The sequence below is a fragment of the Gordionus sp. m RMFG-2023 genome, chromosome 3, assembly GCF_954871325.1.
Source record: "Gordionus sp. m RMFG-2023 chromosome 3, tfGorSpeb1-WG-v2, whole genome shotgun sequence".
In the NCBI taxonomy this organism is placed as follows: Eukaryota; Metazoa; Nematomorpha; class Gordioida; order Chordodea; family Parachordodidae; genus Gordionus; species Gordionus sp. m RMFG-2023.
The window spans coordinates 21,237,875-21,251,457 of NC_088777.1; positions in this window are offsets into that span (position 1 = coordinate 21,237,875).

Below are 13,583 nucleotides of genomic sequence, written 5' to 3' on the forward strand. Positions count from 1 at the left end.
ACGCTACTGGAACAAAGAATAAGGTATAAAACAATTATACTAAAAAAATAATTAACCAAAATATGTGATATATCAAAATAAGATGAATTGGTTACAGCGTGGAACGATTAAAATAAATGAATTTTTTCTACAAATCTTATTTTAAGTAATATATTTTTACACGCTTTACACTTTAAAATATATAGGGTTGGGCAAATTTTCAGAAAATTGTATTCGGATACAAACACTTTATAAAATTTTGTATTTAAGATAGAATATACTAGATACTTTGGTAAAATTTAAATTCTTTTTTTTAAAAAGTATCTAAGATACAAGATACTTTTTTTTAAAACTTTAAATAGTAAAAATCAAAATGTATCAAGCTTTATTTTTTTTAACTATAATAAAAATTTATAAAAAATATGAAAATAAATTGTAGAAAATACCAAATTTGTTATATAAGATAATGCGATATAAAGATATTTTTTTTAAAAGTATAAATAATGAAAATATTCAGTACAAAATATTAATTAGTAAATATCAATAAATCAACATCATAAATCAGCATAATTATTTAATATTATTAATTTTTTAAAAAATATGTCGTTCAGAATTTGACGATTTGGTCTATTGACCATATTAGCAAAGCTGAATAATCGTTCAACGGGGGCAGAGGATGGTAATATTGTGTTAAATTTAATAAATATTTCTTTTATATATTTATAACTATTTAACATATTTATATTGCGCCTGTCATCTTTCATATAATTTAGGACCATTAATTCAATATCATATTGAATTATTAGAATTGGATGTGGTACTTTTATAACATTTTTAATATATAATATAATAATTTATATTATTTTATGGAAAAATAAAAATAAAAGTTATTATTGGTTTTCCATCTGTTTATTAAATATTGATACAATTATTTACAACATATATGTATTTATTAAGTATATAAATAATATTTAAACATAACCATTATCAAAAATAGGTTCATACATAGTTTAATAACTGAAAGGTATTATAAAATAATAAAAGCATTTAAATATTTGCATATCTTTTAATAAATATAATTGAATCATATCAAGCATTTTAAATACTTTAATTTTTTTAAACTTGAATGTGTCCAAAATGTTTTGTTATTAATTTGCAAAAATTTATAAATTTTAAGGATTTTTTCGAGCTTTTAAAGTTATTATCGAATTCATAAATTTTTTATTTAAAGAATTATCTCTTGCAATACCTAGGTTTGCAAAAATGTAGATCAGTGTGAATTAAATTTGTAATTTTTTTAACAACATTTAATATTGGAGCTGATTCTCCATAATAGCAGTTGATTTCGCTTTGCATTTTGTCAATCACTCTAGCCAATAGGAGATTATATGGCAATATTCTTCTAAATATTTCATTTCAATATCTCTTAGTTTTGGAAATTCTAATTTTTCACATAATTTTGGAAGTTCGCTTTTATATTTAAATAAACTAGAGACTATCAAACATGCTATTTCATGTATGGTGTAACTAATTCCTAAAACTGCTTTGATAAACTCTGCAGTTTTAGGTCTATTACTAACTAACTAGCATTACATAACTTAGTACATTTGGCTAATGCAAAATGATGAATTCTAGAAATGGTAAGAGATTCCTTATAGCTTTCTCGACATCTGTTGTTGTAATAAGGGTTATAGTATGGTATAGACAAATATGCTGAGACAATTATATTGATGCTTCTTTAGACCCTTAAAAATAAACAAAATTAATTTTAGTTGAATAATTCTTTTTATTAAATTTATGATATCATTATAAATTTTACAATAAAAGAAGTATTAAATAATGCTTTCAATGACTTTGGACTCTATACATCATCTTCATTGATGTCAAAATCATTATCCAGACCTTTTTCCATAGAATATTTAAACTGCTTATAAGTTTTGATAAAATTAGATTCGCTGTATGTCACAGTTGCTATAACCATTTCTTCAATTCCAAAGTCACGATGGATTTCATCAACTGCGTGGCTTTCCATGAATCTTCCTACAACAATGGGGTGATATTGTTTTTGTAAACTATCGTTTGAGAGCATATTTAAATATTTATTTAATTGAATTTATAAATAAAATAGCATATGATTTCATTACCCAACAAGTCATTCCAGGAAAGATTCTAGTCTTAGTGGACCAAATATCTGCAGTAGTGCAGATATTATGCCTGAGCTTTCAATAGCTGTTTTAAATTATCAGTTTTATATATAAAGCTTTCAATTTTTCTTTACAAATATCTTCGAGAAGAAATTTAATTGGTAATGGTAATTCAATAAAAGATAGTATTTCTAATAAATTGACAAGTAGAAGAGATAAGGATGAGAGGAAAAAAATTAAATTAACCTTCCATCATTTTAACAAATTTTTTTTACTCAACTATAGATAATGGCTGCATTCCATTAACAACAAATGAAGTTAATAAGTTATTAAATTTTTCTTGAGATATTTTTTCCTTTTCATCATTTGAAAATTTTAGTGTTTTTTGATCTAAATTGTTCTTTCTATTTGTGTAATATTTTTTGAAGTATAATTTATATATGACTCCAAATAACTTCTCTATCAGTGAAACAATAAATAAAAATTTTATATTTTATTGTAAATTTGCGACTAAAAAGTCATATTTTGCATGTCCCTATTTTTTTTGTAAAAATTCTATTTTGAAATCATAAAATTAGATAGAATATATTTCATAAGCATAGCCAGAATTTTTCGAAGGGGGGAGGGAATTAAAAAATAGGCCTGGATCAAATATGAAATATATTTTTTTTCGTTTATATAAATATTACTTGTATATACATTAGTATAAAAGCATGGTAATAATTTATTCCAAACATGTATAAGAAATTTATTATAAAAAGTAAGTAATAGTTGATATTCCTCTATTATATAGAATTAGTTACAAAATACTAAGTAAAATTACACTTTTACAGACATATTTGACATTTAGATAATATTTTACAGTTAATATTTTAACAAATTTTACTAATCAATGCTCTTGATAATAAATATAGTAACAATTTGCATTCAATTATTTAAAGCCATCTATTTATTTTAAATAAAAAATGATATTAAAAATTAATTTTCATATTGTTCATCCCACAATGTATTTAAAAGATATTTTCTGATGTCCGTATCAATATTTTATAGTTTTCTGTAAATTATATAATTCGCTATATTGGTAAAAATTATTTGATTGTCATATGATAATTGATAAAATTAGATATACTGTAAATCTACGACTGTATTGTGCTTTATTTTTTTTTAAATTTAATTTATGATTTTATTTTATCAATAGTTTAATAATTATATTTTACTTTTATTTAAAAATTATATTTGATATTGTAATAATCATATCGATTGTAATTGTCGTAAACGTATCAAATATAATTGACAATAAGATGAATATATTGTATCATATCATATTATACACTGGGGAGACATCCCACAATTAAGGCACTCCACCACCCCTTAGAGGACGCATCCAGTGCAGTGAATTTGCATTCACTGTTTGGTATAAAATTTACCCTAATGTCTAGGCCCGTTTAATTAAAGAGGAATGACGGTACCTCTCACGAAACAGCAAGCATCCGTTAAAAAAGGAATAAACTAAAAATAAAAGATTATAATAGAAGGGAAAAAAAGGAAAGTATAGAAGTGAAAGAAGATAGAGAAATTTGGTTTTTGATTAAAATTTTATTTTTATTATTTATTTCAAATATTGATAATAAAATAAATGTACAATATTATTAATACAGTTATATATAAATATATGAAATAATGTTTATATATTTATTATTGGAATTAATGAAAAAAAAGGAATAATTAATCAAGAATGGCTTGATTTAGCCAAAATTTTAAATCTGATTTGTTTTGAGATATATTGATTAGGAAGGAGATTACTCACATTGTTGAGTTTTAGAATGTATAGGATGTGGCCATACCAAGAATTATGGTTATAGGTTAGAAGCCTATAGAGAGGAAGAATAATACAAGTGTTCAAAAGATTAAAGTTAAAAATAATATAAGGATATTTAATATTTAAAATGTTTTTTTAAGGATTTGTTGATAAAAATTTGAGTTTTATATAGATTAGATCTGGAATTATCCCATGTTTCAATTCCATAAGTTAGTGATGTGAGGATGAAGGATTTAAAGACATGAATTTTAAATTTGTTTGAGATAAGTTTTGAATTCCAGAATTTATTGAGGGAATAAAATTTTTTTGTTGCTTTTGAAATAGTAGATGAGATATTAGGATTAATTGAACCCTTAGAGTTTATTGTAATACCGAGATAATTTAATGAGTCTTTGGAATGAATAATATTGAAATTTAGGTGAGGAGGATAAAATAATGGTTTTATTGAAGTTAATTTTAAGGTTCATGAGTTGAAGATTGGAAGATATTGTAGCTAAATGTGTTTAATGTAATTAAAATCTTCGGTAATAATACAAATATCATCTGCGTAGCATAACCAATCGACATTTATAAAATTACATGAATTAATCAAGTGGCTAATTAATAAATTCAAAAAGTAAGGGGAAAGGGGACAACCTTGCTTAATACCGCATTTAATTTAAAAAAAGGGACAACCTTGCTTAATACCGCATTTAATTTTAAAGAAAGGGGAAATTAAATTATTATGTTTAATGATAATTAGATTATTTTCAAAAATAAACATAATAATATTAATAAAATGAGGGTTAATTTTATATTTAAAAAGGATGTGCCCTAAGAATTGATGTTTGACTGAGTAAAAAGCTTTGGAAATGTCTAGAGATAACAAAGGTGTCAGTTTTAAAAATACGAGCTTTTTCGAGTTTAATCTTTAGGGCTGTAATAAGTTCTATTGTATTACGCTCAGCTCTATAAGAAGCTATAGATTTGTGAGTATTGGTTTCGATAATGTTGATAATTTAGAATGACGGTTGTAAGAATTTTATAAAAATGGAATGAAAGGGTAATACCTCTATAGTCGTGGATTAAAGAAGGATATGGGATTTTGGGGAGGTTAATAATAGTGGATTTGCACCAGTCAAGAGGAATGGTCGCTGATTTCCAGATATTGTTTAGAGTAGGGAAAAGAAGATCAGTGATGGTTTCAGGAAAGGCTTTTAATAATTTATTATGAATATTATCTAAAGTGGCTTTATGTTTTTTCATATTTTTGATAATGGTAATAAATTCTTGTTTATTTAAAGGAAAAGGAGTGGTTGTTAGTAATTGGAGGGAAGAAAGAGATTTGGAATGGGGAAATTTATTATTAAACAGGGATCTATAATGGTCGATAAAGATATTTAATTGGTCAGCAAGATTTTTTATTATGATCTTGCCTACTTTCAAATTATGATTTTTTTTGTCGTTGGAGAGGTAATAAATTTTAACGTTTTAAAAGCGTTATATAAATCATTTGAAAATTTAAATTCAGAAATGAGGTTAAGTTTAGATGAAATGTAATTCCGTTTATCCTTTCTGATAGATTTTTTAATTTGATTTAATATGGATTTGATAAGTGGTTTCTTTTTTAGTTTTTTTCTGTTTTTTGCTGGTAAAGAGTAAATAATTTGAGTAGTATGTGAACTAATTCAATCCGGATATAAGGTTTTAGTATTTAAATGTAGATTAGCCGAATTAATAATGGAGTTATGAATGATATGCCAAGGGTTATTATTAGATATTAGTTTTAAGTCATCATGGAATTTATTTGCTAAATGAGGAATATTTAAATTATTGACATTGTATTTTTTATTCAATGGGTATGAAGGTTGTTTTGAATTGGATATGTTGATGTTTCAAGAGAGAGATATATGAGGACATTTTAGTACTAGTTAGGAAAAAATCTAATTGGCTTTTAGATGTTAAAAAGGTGAAATAATAATTATTTTTTTGTTTGAAGAAAGTATTAATTATTTTTAAGTTAAATTTATTGCAGATGTCTAAAATAAGTTTACCATTTTTATTGGTATTTTGTTCTAATGCAGCAAAGCCAATAATTTTGTTAATATTTTCATTACCTATCTTCATATTAAAATCACCTCCAATAATAATGAAATGATTAGGACTAATATGTTTAAGGTAATTATTAAGAGAACAAATAAAGGAAGGATAATCGGAATCATAATTGGGAGACTTTGATTTGTAAAATTTGATTTTTGGTAAAGTCAGTATGTATTGTGTTTGATGAGTCATTTTTATTTTTATAATTTTATGTTTTAGTTAATTTGGTGAGTCATTGTTATTTTTATAATTTTATGTTTTCGTTTAATCGCGTTAACATTTTATTTTTAGATTTATAAAAGTTAATTATTGTAAAGTCATTATGATGGGATAATTTATAATGTCTAAAAATGTATTTTTATCTTATAATTTTTATTTGAGGCTTGATTAGGCGCTTTATAATTGTAAAAGAAGATATTTTTAGATTGTTAAATTTTAATTATTTATTTGTGATGATTATTGCTTCCCTATAAAAGGGGAGCGAAATTGTAAATTTTCAATTCATTTTTTTTTGAATTCATTTTATTTGAATTAATATATTTTTTTGTTATTTTTTTTTCGTTTTAAAAATTATAATATTTTTTATTGGTTAAATAAAGAAAAATTATCAAAGAGAATTTATAGTAAATTAAGTAAGCAGCGGTCACAACAGCAATAGTTATTTATTACTCTTCCTTGTTCTTGAAACTCCTTCCTTTGTAATTCTCCATTCTCTATACCCTGCATCCTCGGTCCAACTATTTCCTTTGTCACTGTTGAACATCCTCCCATTTCCCTATTCATCAATCTTTGACCCTCTTTCCCCGCCTCTACACGATCCTCCATTGTCAATTAGATTTTTTTTTACTTTGGTATTCAAGGTAATGCTGGCTATTCTGTTATTTAAAGGTACAAAGTTAGTTGTAAATTTTAAAATTGAATCTTTTATGATGAATTATACCCCATTGATTATTAGAATGGTTGGAAATAGCCTCTAAGTTTTTTTATTATGTTATTATTAATTAAGGATTCTTGAATCATTATTATATTAATATCATTTAATTCGAGGTGTTATCTTAGAATGGAAATTTTGTTAAGAAGTCCAGGAATATTGTAAGAGTAAATTATTAGTTTTTTTATTGAGTGGCATATTTGAAGGTAAAGAAGAATAAAAATGAATAAATTTTGGTAGTGGAAGCAAATGATAAAAAAGCAGACGATTTAATTGAAGGTTAAAAAAATAACATGTTTAGTAAATGTTGTTCAAAAAAATTAATTAGTTCCAGGGTAAAGAAGATATTAGATTAAAAGATTATGTAAATAAATAAGAAAATTATATCATATAAATTTATAATGATATGAAAGAATTTTTTGTTAATAGGTAAAAGAAATAAAATGAAAAATTTATAGATAAATAGATGAGATCTTTGAGAGAGGAGAAATAAAGAAAAAGTTATATATAGGAATTGGAGATTAGAAATAGTTTAGGATAAGAATATACACATATTTGAATATACTTGATTCTCTTCTTAATTTGGTTTATAGAAGATAATATACATGTATGTATAAAAAATTGTGACATACGTATTGATAAGATTTTGAGTAGAATATTTTGTAGAGAACAAGTTTCATCAATGTGTGAGTGGTACTAGGTAGAGATTTATGAGAGAGTCTATAAAATAAAAAGATTAAATGAAATAAAATTAATTTGGATTTGAGGTATGAGGAGATAATAATTCTTGAATTATATTTTTTATTCATATTATTTATTTCATTCATATTCTGGATATTGATGGAAATTATTTTAAAAAAATCATTCAACATGATTCATTTTCTCACAGACGATTTTTCCAACTTAAAAAAGGATGAATATATTGTATCAAATCAAGTAAACAAAATCGGTATCTATGAATAATAATAATTGACTTCACTTCTTCAACGTCATCACGACAGATATATTATATTATATTATTTATTAATCTATTATTAATAATTATAATACATTTCACTTTTATCTTATCTTTGGCTTATATTCCATTTCTTAAAAAACATTTTGTTCACTTATTATATATATATAAATGCTTTTTTCCATAAATGTATAAATTATGATGAATATTTTAGTTTAAAAAAATATCAACTTTTACATTCTTTCTTTCAAATTATTGTTTAAGATATATGCATACATTTTTGAGGGTCACGGAGTGGGGAGAGAACTAAGGGGGATATATTTTATTAGCTTAAAATGATATTCACAAAAAGTGATAAATTTTTGAAGGGGGGGGGGTGAATTTCCCTTTGCCCCCATTCCCCCCCCCTGGCTACGCCTATGATGTATTTTGATATTTATAAAAAAAATATTGTCTTATTTATAAATGACTCTAATTATTACCCGTTAAATTTTTTAAGTAATAATGAAAATTTAATAATATATTTACAAAGATACTTTTGCAAGAATTTTTTTAAATGCAATATAATGATCATCTATATTTTATAAAAAAAAATTATGTTTATAGCATATATGTAAAAATTTTAAAAAATACATATAAAAGGTGGATTAAATATTGTACTATATACTATCATATAAAGATGGTACCCCATATGTGGATTATATTATTGTGTTCAAATTAATCTCTTTTTTTTTATCAATATTTATTTACTTATTTTTTGATAGATGATTTTTATAGATCATTAATTTCATTATCAATCATTAATATAAAAATTTATATAAAAATATTTATAAGTTTAGCAAGATTGATATGAAATATGAAATGATAATGAATATGATTATAAATTATAAATGTGATTTATAATAAAATTTTATATTTCACTTTATTTTTAGATGCTTTATAAAATTAAATGACGAGTCCGCACAGCCACTTATAGATTTGTGTCATTATTTACATTCTATTTATATTAATATGCTCATTGAGTGACTTGAAAATATTTCCCATTTAAAACACTTAATTTAAATTTATATTTATATTCTTCTGTAGGAAAATCAACTGGCGAAGATAAAGATAATATTCTATCTTCTTCTCTAATCATTATTTTAAAATAGATGAATATAAAACGATTCAAATATTTTATGATAGTTGTTTACAAAGTGTAATATGACGACCAACATCATATATCATACATTATCTTAAAATATCTTAATTCGGATTTAATTTTTCATTTAGATAAAAAAATTTCTTTTCATAGGTTATTTCTTTTAATTAATTTTATTTATTATTTTATAATATTCTCTTTTTATTTTAAGACATTAATATTCTTTTTTTTAAGATTCCTTATTAAGAATAAAATTTTGCTATCAAAATGCATTAAAGCCATAAATAAGTAAGAGAAAATTAGATATCCTTAATAATACTCTAGAAGCTGAAGGCTTAGAAGAGCCTGTTAGAGATAATAGCCCAATGAGCCTTATTTATTAAAATACTTTATTTTCATCTTTGAATATTTTGACTTTGAAATTTTTAAATGGGATATACGTGTGTTGAAAATGAAAATTATGAGAAGAATTTTTTGAAAGGAAGAGACCTAAATAGCATTTGAACCTGTTATTCAGATAACGGATAAAAGTTCCCCTGACATTGATAGCATGGAGGTTATTTGTTTTTGATGATTTTATTTTATATTTTAGATACGAACTTATTAAAATTTTAAGAATTCCATTATTACTGCCAAACCACTAAATAATTTCAATATGTAAAGGCAACTAAATTATGACAATGAGTTAGTATCCTTTATATCAATACTAGATGAAATTAGAGGTTGGACAAAATTACCTAGATTTTCCTTAATTTCAGTCACAAGTTGCTTTCTTTTTATGATGATGATTTCCTTAATTTCAGTCACAAGTTGCTTTCTTTTTATGATGATGATTTCCTTAATTTTAGTCACAAGTTGCTTTCTTTTAATGTTGATATGATACTTTACTTATAATATCTTTATTTTATTTAGTAGCCCTTTTATTTTAACTTTATTTTGATATTATTTTAATTTTTATTATAGATGATTTAACAAATAATAATTAATTTTAATATTATATAATATTTTTTAATAATAATGATTATTTTTATAAATTATCTGGAAGGTACACCTTTTATATCTTTATATTTTTTACTTCTTTCTTTGCTATATTCATTAACTTATTATGAAACTTACAGATCAGGTATAGTTTCACCCTCTTATAACTTCATAGTTTCTATTAAATTTTATCTTATTCCATTAAATTTTATTTTATCTTATTTTATTTTATTAAATTTTATCTTATTCTATTAAATTTTATCTTATTCTATTAAATTTTATCTTATTCTATTAAATTTTATCTTATTCTATTAAATTTTATCTTATTCTATTAAATTTTATCTTATTCTATTAAATTTATCTTATTCTATTAAATTTTTTATTTTTATGACAGACATTTTCATTTTATATTTATTATTTCTGTTTCATAAAATATATTTTTTATAATTTTTTATAGAATATTATAACTTTTATAGAATTTTTGTCCAGATAAACAAATAGAATATATTTACTTTATATTATAGAATTTTATATTTTTATAATATTTAACTTTCCAATAAATATAATTAGTAAACAAAATATTAGAAATCTACAAATACCAGAAATTAGAGATAGGTTTAACCATAATTTGTATAAAAGATAATTAGATTTGAGGACATAGCCCTATCTAAAATAGTTGAAGAATGCTGGTTAATGTTTAAAAAAGATTTTCAGGAAGTGAGCAGGGCCTTAACAAATAACAATGCCCCGATTAGGAATGAATGGATATCAATGACAACTTCAATGATGATTGAGGAGCTTCGCTGCACAAATTACTTTGATAGAGAACTATGGAAAACCATCCAGAGGTCCTTAAAGAGTGATAGAAGAATCTTCGTAGCTAGGAAAGTCTTTGAGGTTGATGAAGATATGAGAGGAGGTAGACTATAACAAACTCAATAATTTCTGCAAATCAAATTTTTTATTTTATTTTTTTTTTAAAATTACCGTCGATACGGTTAGAGAACAACAAAGTTATATAAGATCAGGATGATCAAATGTCCCTATGGACTGATTATTATATGAATGTCTTTGAATCTAGAAAACCCATGATAATTTTTCCGGAACAATATACTACCTTTCAATCTGCCTCCCATTTTACACTGGCTGAGATATCTGCTGCCCTAAAGAAACTGTCCTGGACCGGACAATATAATGGGAGAACAACTGAAAGCTGCATCAGACGTGATACCACGTTTTCTGCCCATTATTTTTAATAAGGTATGGTCTTCTGGGATAACTCCTAAAAATTGCAACCTATCAACTATGTACAATTTTCCAAAGATCCCTAATCCCATCAACTTTCGAGATTATAGGGCTATAGCTTTCACCTCTATTGCGTTTAAGGTCTTTATGGTCTTACTTAAGACACAAATTCTACAAACATCACATAATCTTTTCGTGAAATACATCTGTGCCTACAGTCCAGGCAAGAATATCATGGAGCCTTTCCTTACTTTCAAAATTATAATTCAAAAATTTGATAAATATAAATTACCTTCTCTTTTTACCTTCATTTTTAATTTCAATTGATATTAAAACATTCTCAATTATTGATAGTAATTATTAAGGCTTACATTAAAGATGTTAAACTTAAAATTAGCCACCACCCACCCTAGTAATTAAATTATTTTTGCAGTTCTTGGGTATAGGCTTTTGTTTTGCCCATCTCTTTTTGTCTATTAGCTTATAGACGTTTAAGTAACAGTTCTCGGACTGTTGCGCGTACAAGTACGTGCGGCTTGCCCAAAAACGTGTGAAGGGCTCCTTATTTTTTCTCCCCTTAATCAACTATCCAGTTTGATGGATTTTTGAGGAAAACCTACTTCCCTAAAAATAAGTCCCCAAACTGCCTTAAAGATTACAGAGGTATTGCACTGATTCCAGTCACACTAAAAATATTCACATACATCATATCGGTCAGGATTAGTGTTGTTAAACGGCTCGTTTTGAGCCGATTTTTAAAAACGGCTAACTAAATATTTAATCCAGAAAAATATTACACAAATCTGAAGATTTTGCTCATAGAAGGAACAACAGTCTAGGCATATATTATCGAAATCTCGAGGCTTAGGTAATATTTTTCTGCCTAAAAAATAGAGTTAGCCGTTTTAAAAAATCGGCTCAAAACGAGCCGTTTAACAACACTAGTCAGGATTAAACCAATCATTAACAGGTTCCTTTCTAACGCTATCACATCATACAGGAAGGGCAGAAATACTATGGAGTTGACTATGGCACTCAAGGTTATTCTGGAAAAGGCCAGAATGCATAAATCCCCATATTTGCCCTAATGATTGATTTAAGTCAAGCCTTTGACTCCATAATTCAGAATAAGATATGGTCCTTGTTGGAAAACATTGTAATAGATAAGCATCTGATAGCGCTAATTAAGATAATTTACGACAATCATAGCGTAGTTCCTCGGTATCTAAATATGAAATCACAACCTTTTAAAACAAATAGGGGCCTCAAACAAGGATGCATCCTTTCACCGATCATTTTTAATGTAATAATGAATGATATCCTAAATAAATCCCTTAAACAGGAATATGCACTCAACACATATTACAGTGATCAACAGCACCATAATGATATGCATAACTCTTAAACTTTCTATGTTATGCCGGTCGACGTATGTATTCTAGCCAACTCAGAATACAAATTAAGAAATATTTTATCATTATTTGTCAATAACTGTGATGGATATGGTTTAAGAGTTAACTACACAAAAACCAAACTGATCACCTCAAATACCGATGCGTAACTTAAACTCTTTTAACTATGAGAGTAATACGATAGAATTAGTGTCAGATTTTAAATACCTAGGAACCAGGATAACATCATTAGGCCTCACTTTTTTTAGATACGAAATCGAGAACGAATAATGCTAGACTCCGCTATCATCAACTGTCGAAATTATGGTCATAACCAAATATCAACTAATTTAAAAATAAGACTCTTCAAGTCCCTAATTGTACCCATTTTTACCTACGGCCTGGAGACTTGGCAGGACTCAAAAAGTAACATCAACACAATTCAGACATTTATAAACAAATGCCTTAGAAGAATCACCAAAACGTATTACCCATACAACACATAAAATACAATGCTCTGGAATAGATGCAACATCCTACCAATCAATCGTCTCATACCCTTGAGGAGACAAGAATTACTGGCCATAGCTTAAGACACTCCCAGGAAAATATGATATTCTCGTCCTTGAAATGGTGCCCTGACGGTAGGAAGAAAACTCCTAAATACTATTGGTTGGCGAAATGTTTGAAAGATATGGACCTGATTAACCTATCGTTTGCAGATTTCATGGCACTCAGCAAAAACAAGAAACACCTAAAGGAACATTTACAATGCATGTTACAATATGGCCTAAATTAATATTGAAACCGTTCTTCTCCTTTACGTTCTTGCAATAAATAGAATAAGTATGTTTGATAATGATAATAATCTGAACAACAACAACATAACTTAACTTCCTCTTATTAACCCACGACCTTCTT